Raw genomic sequence first — 13,602 nt, forward strand, 5'->3', positions numbered from 1 at the left:
CTATAATCATAGCCACATTGTGCCATCTGACAAGCTTCATTTTATGTGACCTAACTTAAAGCTTGCAAGGCAACTGTCCCTGTATTCCTCCAGACAATAGAATAAGGAGTAGTGTAAAATGAAAGTGCAAAGGGATATATCGGTCACTGCATGTTCTCAGTTACCAAAGTTTGAACTACAATATTCATACGAACTGCATCAGAAATATCAAGTGGTCTGATCACACTGAGGCAAACAGATGTTGATCTTTTAGACCAGATTCCTTCTTTTCCATCAGTGGAAAGGTGACACTGGATGATTTACTAATCCCCTAATGATCCATGATCTTTTGTGCACCAGGGAAGGGGAAAGAAAGAGTAGAAATATTTTCCCAGAAAGGCTTCTAAAAGTATTTCCTTCACTCCAATTAGATCTTGCGGTATTTCATGTGATTTCACACTAGTTTGGCTAAAGATGAAACACATATTTGCGAGATTCACCTGTAGCCTACGAAGATGGGAACTGAGTCCCTGTGTTAGAGCTTGAGCAACAGATCAAATTCAGACTTCAGGACTTCATAGATGTGAGCTAACTGCAACACAAAAGTGTCACGAAGATCCTAACAACCAGAAGAAATCAGCGATTTGTTCTGTCAACATAAGCATAAGTAAAGGAATTGCAGCTTCTACTACTTTACATTGTGCTCCATTTGAAAGGCCATAAGAAAATGAATGCCCATTCAAATATCACTATGTAGATCTTTGACACACGACTCTCTAAAGCAATTTGCCCAATTCCCTCTTGTGTATTTTCCAACTGTACCTCAGACTACTCACAGCCACAATCTATGCTCCGAATTTATCACATCATGTGGTTCTGTGATGTTGTAAGTTAAGTACTTGCTAATGTAAGTTCTCCTAAATGAGGTCTCAAAAAGATAGGAGTCACTTCCTTAAAAGTCCTGATACTTTCCTCGAGTGTTATAGTGCTGTCCATGTATAAAATGTGCATCCGTGTTTCCTAATTTATTTTACATTTATTTTATTAGGATGATGCAAATGCTTCCTGTGTACTTTCAGATAAACTTATTCTGGATTTATGCTAATTTGTGAAACATAATTAAATACTAAGTTTTGCTAGATTTTTATCTAAAGAAATATGATCTTAATAAGCCTATTAACTGATAAATTATTTTTTAAATGGCAATTGCAGCAGTGCACCTTTTGTTTAATGTAAGACAAGATCCAAGTTAGGATACTTCTAGAATGTCAAATGGAAGCAATGAAATGCATATCCATTACCAAATTATCCCTTAGTTTTTTTTATCACAACTGTCTCTGTGTTAGACATTGCTATATTGTTTACCATAGAATAAGTGCATTCAGAGTGCAAAAGGTGGAAGTGTGTCTTTCTCAAATTCCTGTGCAATAATTCCTGTGTAAACTCTGAAAATGTAACCGATAATATGTCAATGATTGCTATACAAAGAAGTTAAATATTACAGCTAATTTTCTCACTGAAATCCAATCCAGGGATTAGCAACAATGGGGAATCTGTTTTATTTGCATTTAATTTGTACCTTCACACTATTATCTCCCATGTTTTAGTTTCAGGAAATGTGGTCTCAGGCTATTATAACCACATTTCATGCTGCAGTTGCATTGTTATTTGAGCTCTATGCTTGGAAATGACTTACTGAAAAAATAAAGCCAGCATACTTTATTTTAATTATACTGGAGCTGTGTCTAAATACAAAAAAATACTACAGTATATATTTAATATGGAGCACAGATTAACAGTTTTATGAGACATAAAATCTATCTATATCATTTCTATTTACAAATCAGTTATATATCTTTCAACAAAACTAATGCCTATAGTGTAAAAATGAATAAGGAGAGCGTCAAACTAGCAATCATATAAGCAGTAAATAACATCTTAATTGGCCTGGAATGTCGGAGTTTGATTTTTTGGGGACTAGATTTTATTCATTGATCTACATGGCATATTTATCTTTCTGGTGATTTGTACAAGTCTATACTCTTTCCTCAATATCGGATCCATGTATGGTTTTATATTGCAAATCCCATCAGGGGAAATAGCCAAGTAAAGAGAAGCACTGTTGCTTCTGGAAAAGCCATCCATTTAAAAGCTTTCACTGAGGCAAGGATACCTTTGCAGTTTTTACACTTTGTCTTCTGATAAAAAAGAAGGGGATAGAGGGAGAGGGAAGAAATGCTGCTATTATGCAGTTGCCACTCAATGCATGCTTCAGCAGTCCTTTACTCTTCACTGGTTTGGCAGCAGCGAGGAAGGATCCCGTGTATACTGGGAAATGTCTTTTAAATGCTCCTGCTATGTTCCATTTACCAGAAAGGCTAGCAGACAGAAATGGATAAGGTGGGCTTTATACATTGTGTGCAATCTCCTGATTTGGTTCTTCTCAGGAGCATTTTTGCAGACTTTTCCTTTGAACTCCTATCGTATTTTAAGCCAAGTGGCACTTCAGCCTGTGCCTTGTGCTCCGCTGTGCAGCTGAGAACTGGCAAACTCAATCATCCTCAGATGAGGGCACTGGCAGGGCATTCTTTTCTTTTCTCTTCTCTTCTAAAACATAGGTGTCTACTGCTGAAGTCAGCATTGGAAGAAGAGGGAAATCTATCAATGACTCTCTTGTTCCTTAAAAAAGTGTTGCTGGAAATGTCACCCTGGAGACATTGCATACTTGTTCTGCTTAGGACTGCTAAAGGCTGGCTCTGAAAAGCACTTCTGCTGTTGGCGCTGGAGGAGAAAGTTTACAAACAGCAGTGTTGCACTTGCCTGACTTCTGCTTTTGTGAAAGTGATTTTATAAACACAGAAATGCTCCGATAGCTGTCATTGCTCTGGTATAACCTTAGCTGTCTGGAAATGAGCTAATGAAAAATTTTGGTGTGTCTTTTAGAGAATACATTTGCATTTGACATAATTAGTGGTAGGCAGATCCAGCTACATCCAGGGGGAATCTCAAGACAACTGCTTTGCCGACTATTAGTGCCTAATTTCTGAATGTCAAACCCTGCACATCTTAATTTCTAGAGAATAAGCTCAATTGAACTCGCTCCCCAGTTATGCAAAAACTGCTCAGATAAAACCAAGTGGACACCAATGTAATGAATGTGGTTATTAAATTGTTTCAATTGAAAGAACCCTATTCTTACACCATCATAATGGGAACAATTTATCCCCACTGATCGGCCTGTCTCTTTTTTCTGAGCTCTCTTTGATCTTGAAGCATATTGCAGTGGTGTGTCCTATTGAAAAGCAAAACTGGGGCAATTTTAATGCTTTTGTACCTTACCAGTGCTCTATTTTTTCGCTGTTTAAAAATAGCTGTTAATTATAAGTGCAGTTTAAATGTCTCAAGTGACCCAGAAATGCAGGTTGGAATGAGACAGATTGTGTGTCTCATATAAAACAGATGTACTTTCACAGAGCAGTCTGAATTCAACCCTCAATATGTATCTTTCTCTAAGGTTATTTCAGTCAGGTATTGAGCTTGTCTGGCACTAAGCTATAAAATCCCACACATTTTGAACAATGAAGAGAAAACTGGATCTATATTTACCTCAAGAATAAAAAGCCTCTTTTTCTGTGTGGGTGTATTTTGCTGGTAGTGGTTGATGGGATGAGGGCATTTCCCTTCGACTTGGGAGACCCAGGAGACCAGACTCCTCGTTTAATCTCCACCTCTTCTGCCTCTTGACGTAATAAGCCATGCTTTTAAAGAACATTTACTGGTAATAAACTTTCAGGAGCTCCTCTTATTTCAGCTGGATTAAGCACTGCATGAGTACCAGTATACCTTGCAGATAGGAAATTTCAAGCTTTTTCCAGCGTTTGAGTGGCTTGAAGAAGTGGCTTTTTTTCTACACTTCTGTCAACCATCTCCTTTAATTTCTGTCTGTGATGAGGTTCATCAAGAGGAGTCTGAAAAGTAGCATGCAAATTAAATTAAGGCATGTTAGTGATTTACTGGAGGGCCTGAACAAATCAGTTATTTATATGTCTATTTATTTGTATGTTGTTAAACAGCAATTTGTAGACATTTCAATTCGGCAGCAAGACTCTGTTTCAACTTTCCGATTAGAATAGACTGTCGAGTGCAATGAGTTTGATGAGCTCTCCCCTGTCCCCAAAGCTCTGCAGTGCACATCCCAAAGCCACCACCACTTCAGGAAACTGAATGGTTTAATGGCAAAGGAAGCCAAGGGTCAGTCGAACTTAGATCGTACATTCAGATCTCCCTCGTTAAGAGAGACTGACATCCAGTTATGGGGTGGATGAGGCAGGAAGAACTAGTCAGAGAGTGTGGAAGGACCTACTCAGTGGAGCAGGAAACCTGAGCTAAAACATCCTTTGAAACATTTCCCTCTCTGCTTGGTTATTAAACATCACACACCTTTTCTTCTCCATGGCACCCAAGAATAAGGAAAAAGGGAGATACGTCCACACCTCTCCCCACCTCTCCCCACCCCCCAGTATGTTTGATTATTTGGTTTACTAAACATTTTGCTTAAAAAGCAGAATGTTGCTGTTCCTGCTCAGACATTTACATATTCACATGATTAGATACTCATGTGAAGAACAAAGAAATATGTTCATTCGACAGTGGGAGTAAGTGCAGTACTTTGTTTTCGATACTACTGAAAATAATTTTCAATAAAAGAGATTTTTAGGAATGAATTTTTACTTTTTTACTGTTTTCAATGCTTAGAAAATATCTCTTGAATCTCAGAGGATGTTGAAATTAAAAATTGGCTATGATGTATTGCAATACTCTAAGTCCAACTTCAAGAGAAGCCATAGGCCTCACTAGTTTCAAACATCAGTCCCCAAAAGACCACAGTGATTACCTCTGCCTTTGGGAACTTTCTAATTGTGGAAACAAAAGCGCTTCCTTTAACTATTCCCACATTAACACTTAACGCTATCACAATGGAAAACACAGATTTGGTAATAGCTGAAACAATAGCACATCTATATTTGAAACAAGAAAACTAGCATTTGGAAAAAATATTCATCAGCTATTGCTATCTTTCCACCTCTTGGGACTATATTTTCGTGCATAAAGGATTTCTCAAGACAGTGATGTCAAGAGAAAATTTTCTACTATGTCGCCATGGGCTTTGATTTAGCCTGTAAATTTTTGCGTTATTATTCAGTGAAACACCAGGACTGAACCTCAGTTTAAACATGTGCGTGAGTTAACCACCTCTTTGACAAAAGCAGTGCAAACCCAAGCTGAAACATATACTTAGAATTGAGATTTATTAGACATGGGATGGACATGCACTTATAAATTCTGCAGCACTGAGACCCCTTAATTTGAATTTAGGTAAAGCATATTAATTTCATTCATAAGAATCCATTCTAAACTGAGTTAAGAACTGTACTTCTAGGAGAATTTTGGTGGGTGCAAGAAAGCCTCATTGCAGTAGTGGTTTTGGCCCATTTTACTTTTTGTGTTTTAATTTTAAGTTTCCCTTCCCTACTGGGTGGCAGTGTCTAGGTTACTATCACAACATCAATGAAATAGATGATTGGATTGAGTGCACTCTCAGCAAGCCTGTGAATGAGACCAAGCTGAGTGCTGAGGTTGACACCACTGAGGGACGGGAAGGATATTGACAAGCTGGAGAAATGGGACTCTGCAAACCTCATGCGGTTCTGCAAGGTCAAGTGCAAGGTCCTGCACCTGGGCTGGGGCAATCCTCAACAACAATACAGGCTGGGGGATGAAGAGATTTGGAGCAGCCCTGCAGAGAAGGACCTGGTGTTCCTAGTGGATGAGAAGCTGGACATGAGCCATCAATGTGCACTTGCGCCCAGAAAGCCAATTATGTCCTGGGCTGCACCAAAAGAAGCATGGCCAGCAGGCAAGGGAGGGAATTCTGACCCTCTACTGCGCTCTTGTGAGAACTCACCTGGAGGTCCGCATGCAGCTCAGTAGCCTTCAGCAGAGGAAAGACATGGATCTGTTAGAGAAAGTTCAGGTTCTGTCCTTGCACTCAGCACCGGTGAGGATGCACCTCGAATACTCTGTTCAGTTTTGGGCCCCTTCCTATAAGGAAGATGTTGAGGTCCTGAAGCATGTCCAGAGAAGAGTGATGAAGCTGGTGAAGGGGCTCGAAGACAAGTCTTATGAGGAGTGACTGAGGGAAATGGAGCTGTTCAGCCTGGAGAAGAGGCGGCTGAAGGGAGACCTTATCGCTCTCTACAACTGCCTGAAAGGAGTCACTCTTCTCCCAAGTGACAGGCAATAGGACCAGAGGGAATGGCCTCAAGCTGCTTCAGGAGAAGTTTAGATTGGACATTAGGAAAAATGTCTTCACAGAAAGGGTTATCAAGCACTGGCAGAGGCTGCCCAGGGAAGCAGCTAAGTCACCATACTTGGAGTTGTTTAAAAGGTGGGTAGATGAGGTGTCTGGGGACATGATTTAGTAGTGGACAAGTATGGTTGGAGTTGACGATATCTAAGGTCCTTTCCCACCTAACGATTCTATGATTCTGTGATTCTGAAATCATCAGGAAAGACTGTACAGATCGTGTAAACAATAAATAGGTAGTAAAGGAGAGCAGGCTGCAAGGTTAACAGGCAACAGCAATATAGGACTTTGTTACTTTAGGTCTCCCTTCATGGCAACATTTCTCTGTGGAAAGTCGTGGCCTCTGTTGAACAGCTAAACAGTTTTTATGGGCTAGTAGTTATATGCAGACTTGGAAAAGTTCATGCAAGCATGCTGACTTTTTGTGTTGGTAACATTAATTAGACTGACTTTTTTTTTTTTTCAAAGTCTGATAAACAATCTTTTAATAAATTCCTGTTTGTCAAGGAAAAACCTACTGTGTCAGGGAATTCATTATGCTTGCTGGGAGTAGCTCTGTTATGATTTCTCCCCTTATTTCAGACATAAAACAGAACAGCTGTATGTTGCATATCAGACAGAACATACACATGCATATAAATGCTTTCTATCTTCAGCTTTTGTATTTCCTGTCATGAATTGTAATGAATGAACCTCAAATGTTTGGAGAGACAGTTTCAGGAAGGGACTCAATGATTTAACTATGATCCCTCCCATGAAGCTGTCTTTCCCCTCAGCATTAATGAAGCTTGTGCTGTCTTTCTTCATCTCATTTCAGATGCTACATGACTAAGGGCCTTTGGAGAAAGTCCAGAGGAGAGGAGCAAGAACAAGATCAGGGAAATATGATCCATGAAGAAAGCCCTAACTGAGGGTGTTCAGTCTACAGAAATGAAGACCGACAAGGGATGTCATCACAGTCTTACCCTACTGAAGAGTCTGATGCCAAAGAGCAGAGAGAATTGTCCTCCCACAACACAGAGGAGAGAACACTTATCAGCTGCAGCTGTGTAACCAAGCAGGGTACTGGGAAAAGGCCAGAATTTTGTGGATGGCTATGAGAACATACTATTAATACAGCCATAACATGGTGAAGTGGGCTAGACAGAAATAGAAGAGACATAATTTGTGCTACTTTGAGAACGCAATGCAATGTGTTTGCAAACCCTTTGACTTCATTCTCTTTCAACTGCTCTTTCCACTTCCCTCCCCAGTAATCTGTGATCTGTTTAATTGCTTCCTACTATAAGATTTCTAAATAAATGTTTCTTGCTTTCCATAAAAATGCATTTGCCAGCATGCTGCTCCTTCCCTCTCCTTCCTCTTCCATTTTGCAGTTTTCATCTTCCCATTGCAGCTATCCATGAAGATCTAATAAACAAACCAAAATAAACTGGAAAAACACGAAGTGAGGAGCTGAATGGAATTTTTGGTGACCCGCCAGCATCTCTCCGTATCTGTATTTACAATTTTTTCATAGTAAGCAAATTTATGATTTATGTTTTTTGTTTAAATCCAGATTGATGGTCCTAAAGTCTGTGCCAATCTTTCAGCTGAAGCTAGATGAATTCGAGTTTTGTAATTGTAGCTGCTCTAGTTATATTTTCCTAATGAGACTAATATTTTGCTTTCATTTTTGCCTGCAAGTTCCTCGGCGTTTACAGTGATGAGGAGCTTGCAGCCAATTTCACGCTTATGTTATAGTAATCCCAAAACTGTTTCATGTAAACTAAATAAGCTGTTCTTACAGGAGGGACAGAACCAGACAATGTCCTAATGGGCAAGCTTCTTTCGGCTGTCTCTAATTTTTCCTTTTTGCTTTCTTTGTCACACTTTGCCTCTTACTTACTCTCTGTTTTGATTAATTTTGTCCTGGTTGATAAACCTACTTCAACAAGAACAGATTAAATATTCTGAAAAAGTATTTGCATGAAAGATAAGGCACTTTTTCAGGGAAAAGGGCTTTGAATACAAGAGTCAGAAGACAGATTTTGCAGGGGGTAGGCTCTTCCACCACCAATTTATTGTAAAGAGAGAAGAGAAAACGAACTCTTCTCTGCCTGTGATTTAAAGGAAGAGATAAACACACATTACACTTCTGTTTTTTATTCAGATTTAGTTCCAAATCTGAGATACTTTTGCTAGTAAGTCCCATTCATAGAAATTTTAGGAACTGTAGCTAGAGAAAACCCCTTTCAGGAGAAACAGAGTGGGTGATTACTTGGTCCTCAGGAATCGCTGTCTTAGGCGTTGGATGGAGGCCAAGTCAATGAATCTGTAATATGCTATAATTCTGGACCATACCAAACAACATCTGGGGTTTGATTAAAAATATATTTAGTTACATGCACACTTTCAAATTCTTCTATGCAATGGATTTGTCATAAATAGCTCAGTCTCATCTCCCAGAGATCATGCTTTCTGCTCCCACTTGTTGCATCACATGGCTGCTACCAGCACTAATACCCAATTATAGTGCCCTCAGCCCCATGTTTATCAGGTGTTGCCTGTCACGGTGGAGAGTGCTGGGGGCAGAATTCCAAACAGATGCTGATCTTTTGCTGTATTTGCTCTATATGTGAGCAAACCTAAGGAAGGAAAACTTCAATAATCTGCATAATGGTTCTTTAAATTATATTCCATTCAAAACAGCCAAGCAATTTTTGTGCCATGTTGTCCTTTGAGACAAACTGGTGTAAAGCTAAGGATGTTTTACCAGGTGCTAAGTCTCCACTAATCACTGAGGGGGTGGGAAAGAAGAAATCTGAATTTCCATGATTCCTGACCCTTTACTCCAAATCCATTAACACACACGGATTTAGCATGATTAGACCTGCTGGCAGACAACTAATGGACTGACTCTGTAGTTGGTGATAAGCAAAACCATTCCACTACGATTCAAGCATTTCATTACCTCCTGCCCAAAGCCCACATTATAGATATTTGCTAAATGTTGAGATTGAAAAGATGTATCCAAACTAAAGACAAAGGCTTTATGCACATCTCTGTACCATGAAAATTGTAATACACTCCTTGATTTTTTAATGTACACTGAAATTAGAGGACAGTTTTCTTCTGTCACAATTCCTTGCTGCCACAGTTTCACAGGGAAAACCCACTGTATGTTTGAGGGGAGGAGGAGCCCAGTCTCAGATGTCAGTTTAATTAGTATATCATTGTACATTAATCTAGTTGATTTAGCAAAGTGTATAATTTGTGCTTTTTACCTATAAAGTGGGGAAGAAAAAGGAAATTTAGTTAAGTTTTTAAAAGAGTAGAGAAGAAGTAAGTCTGATGCAGTGCATTTTTTCCTATTTGATTTACCGACTTGCAGAGAAACTTTGGATCAATCCTATAACTCTTCTGTGCCTGAATTTCTTTTCTCTGAAATTATGATAATAAAACCCCAGAATATCTTGGAAAGGGTTCAGACAGAGAGCAAAATAAAAGCAAAGTGATATTTCTTCCATCAAATAAGCTGGGATTGGATTACTGAACCCCTACAATGTATAAATGGGGATTTTTTTTTTCTACTAATCACAGAGGCAGCTAATTACAACAAAGCTGTGGTGAAAATAATGAGAAGTTTGGGAAGATCTAAAGTGACAGTGTGAGGGGAGACTGAAAAGATCAATTAGATGAGAGGGAAAATGAATTAAAGTTTGATCTTGTTCTCCCTGGAGTCAATGGTAAAATTCTCATTGAATTTATGAAGCATAAAGATCCAAATGCAGAGGATGACCAGAAAGTACAAACGTGTATACATAAATAAACAGTGCAGAGGCATTCAATCCCTTGAGGTAAAGAAGCAGCCTGCCAGAGAAACTACAATACAGAAAACTTAGAGCAAACAAATAAATTCCTGACATTGTGCAAAACTTCTTACAGTTCAGTGCTGCAGAAAGACCAACAGATCAAAAAGGGAATAAAACTTTTAAAGGTAACAATATCCACTATAACATTAAATAAAAATGCTGAGAACATCAGCATAGTGTAGGACATGACTGAAGTCTAGAATGCTGTAGAAACAGCTGAGAATTTCATAAAAATTACTCTAGAGTTAATTGAGAGTTCATGAAACTTTAGCTGTCTTGTCACTATCAAGGGCTGAACAGACAACTTAATTTACCTCTTGTTTTCGTGCATCCTTGAAGTCAGTGGACAGTGATGTTCTTTTCTGTCCTTTTAAGACTGTTAATGTATAATGAATTTATTCCGCCTTAAGGAGAGCACAAGGTATGGTAGATACCAGAGTTAGGAATATCATAATGGGGATACTTACTATTTTGTTACTTTCTATGCATCACTGTTTGGCTTCTACAAAAATTTTTCAATTTTAAACTGAATCTTGAAAGCCATTGGTTTGTTCTGCCATCATGGGAATCTGGATCTTATATGTGCTTACAACCTCCCAAAGTGTATAGCACTGCCACACAACCAGGTGTTCCTATACAACCACCATTACATCTTTTCCCCATCATAAGGATAATAACAGCTGAATCAGACACTTGAGTCAGAGCACAGGAAAACAGATGTATCCTCTAAAACATTTTGTCTTTGGATTTTTCCTTTTTTAAATTGCTCAATAAAGTTTTAAAATATTTTTTTCCCTAAAGCATTTAACAAAAAGGAATGTTTTTCACATGTAATTTGTACATTGAAGAGGATCAAAAAAAGATATGTTTTGATGACACATAAAAGGGTGGTGATAATGCTTTGGAATTATATTTGTAAAAACCTTACCGTGAAAGTTTTTGAATTGTTTGTGTGGGAGGAGAAAGGAAGAATAGTAAAATTATTAGTTAAAGTGAAACTACTCAAGCATTCAAACTGTACATTATTTATCTTTATAACAAAATTGTGGAACTCATTGCCACTGAATGTTTTGTAGTTCAAAGTTATAAGAGAAACTAGAGAGGAATTGGATAAATTTTTTTGGATGCACTTGACAAGGGTTGAAATATACAGGTCTGAGAGTCACCCAGGTGATCCTGAAGGTGTATCCTGTGTGCACATGATTAACCAGCTGATGAGACATAAAATCTCTTCTTTAGCTGGAGATAAAGGCCAGTATTCTTACTGTTTCATCCAGTATGCTTAAAGTATGCATTCAGTCCTAGAACATGTAAAACAAAAGCAAAAGCAATGTTTTCCAGAGAGAGAGCATAGCAGCTAGAAGACAAGATCTTTGTATAATCAAAAAAAGTATAGACTGAAAATAATGTTATAAAAGTTGTCTTATTTTAACTGGCCCTATGGGAAATGATGGTAATAATCAGGAGTTTTTGACAACTGGAACAAATCACTGCCTCGTTTTGTAGTTTAGGTAGAGTGTTAACTTAGATCCTCCTAAATATGCTGAGGTAACCAACCGAGCATCCAAAAATACATGTTCTGAAAGTGAAAGCACTGCTTAAAAGTGATTCTATTATCTGCAATGCTAAATGATTTGTTTACAGAACTTTGCTTATGAACAAAAAGAGAGCAAACCCCACCTAGAAAAAATGGAATGCAGTAGGCACCAGGGGACAGATTTGGCACTTTTTGTGAAACAGACTTCTTTGTAAAGCCATGTGAATATGTGGAAGATTGCAAGTCTGGGTCCTTAGGGAGAATTTGAAAAGTAAGGGAGATCCATATGTAAAGGGTCCTCAGTGCAGTTCTCAAGCCAGAAAAATGGTGGCAAAAGAATTCATAACCTTTTTACAAATAATACCAAAGGAATTTCCTGGTTTAAGATTTAAACCGAGAGCCAGAATGAATATGATAGCTAGCCTGTACAAACCTGCTGAAATTCTGCTTAGTCCAATTGTTAGCCATTACACCTGATGAACTGTAGGATGCTTCACTCAGAAAAATGTATGGGCCTAATTCTGACGCAGAAAAAGAGTGAATTTCAGGGTTCTCAGGTTGTTTCTAAGGTTTATGTATGAGAAGAATGCCGTCAAAACTGTGGGGAGAAAAGATCTGTGTTATTTATGAGAGAACAGGTGAAGAAAGATGAACTCATCACACAATGGAACTTATGTCTCTCTGCTATGTCATTTCTCTTTTTCTTTGATAAGAGCACCTCTTCGACTGAAATATTGGCTCTGACTCTCAAGCACCTTGCTGCTATTCTGGCACACGGGTGTGAGTCGTCTGGGTTAGCCTGAGATCAAAGCTGGCCTCCTGACCTATCTTTTCTTCTATCTATTAAAACGAGCTGTTTGCAACTTAGACTTAAACATTGTAAGATTTGATAAATGAGCTTTAACCTGAGGTCTCTTGTTAATTGGGGTGTCTGAAACTTGTTGTTTCAGTTGAAGCAGCCATCTTCTGAGGGTATTTGGGGACCAAGTCTCATTCTGGGAAATATTAATTAATTTGGTGCCTAACTACTTGGAGGGTAGAGGCCCACTGGCCATACCATGGAAGTACAATAACTCATAAAAAAAAAAATCCCTGCTCTTTGGCACAGTAGAAGCCAACTCAAACTCTTAATGAATGTACTCTTTTATCACTACATTTCTTTACAAATTCTTGCTACCATTCAAATTGCAGTATTGCTCAGAAATGCTGTAGTTAAGGACATGGTTTTCCACAAGATGTGCTGGACAAAGGCTGGATCCATGCTGGGAGGAGGGAGGACCTTGTGCAGGGCCTAGGGAACCTTGTGGGTGGTAGCTTACTTTTCAGGGGACATCTGGGGCAAGGGACGACAAGTGATGTTGACAGCAGAATCCTGGCTACAGGGCAAAGTTTAGGATTAGGCAGAGACTCCATCTTGACTGTGGTGCTAAACATTGCCTCTGGATCTCCACTCTTACCCAGCAGTAAATGTGAGGGTGAAGGGTTCTCTTTCTTTGCTGGATAAGAACCAACTCAAATCACCCTGTATTTTATTCTGAGCACGTACAAATGTAGTTGTGATGGAGTGGTTGCTGCACTGGAAATTCACAGGAAAGTATACCTGGTGATAATTTATTCATACACTCAGGTCTTCAGTTGTCGGCATCCTGAAGGTGAAGATCAAAACATCTTAACACTGTAAATGTAATGTTTCAGACAAGTTAAAGGTGCATTTTGGGTTGTGTAAGATCCTTGCTTTATTTATTTGCTTATTTACCTAGCCACTGTTGTTTAGTATTATCAAGTAAATTAACAGACTTAATTCAACAGAGAAAAAATCCAAATGCTTCCTGTGAGATGGTCATTTAAACAAAAATTCAAGACTA

The sequence above is a fragment of the Cuculus canorus genome, chromosome Z (assembly GCF_017976375.1).
Source record: "Cuculus canorus isolate bCucCan1 chromosome Z, bCucCan1.pri, whole genome shotgun sequence".
NCBI lineage: Eukaryota > Metazoa > Chordata > Aves > Cuculiformes > Cuculidae > Cuculus > Cuculus canorus.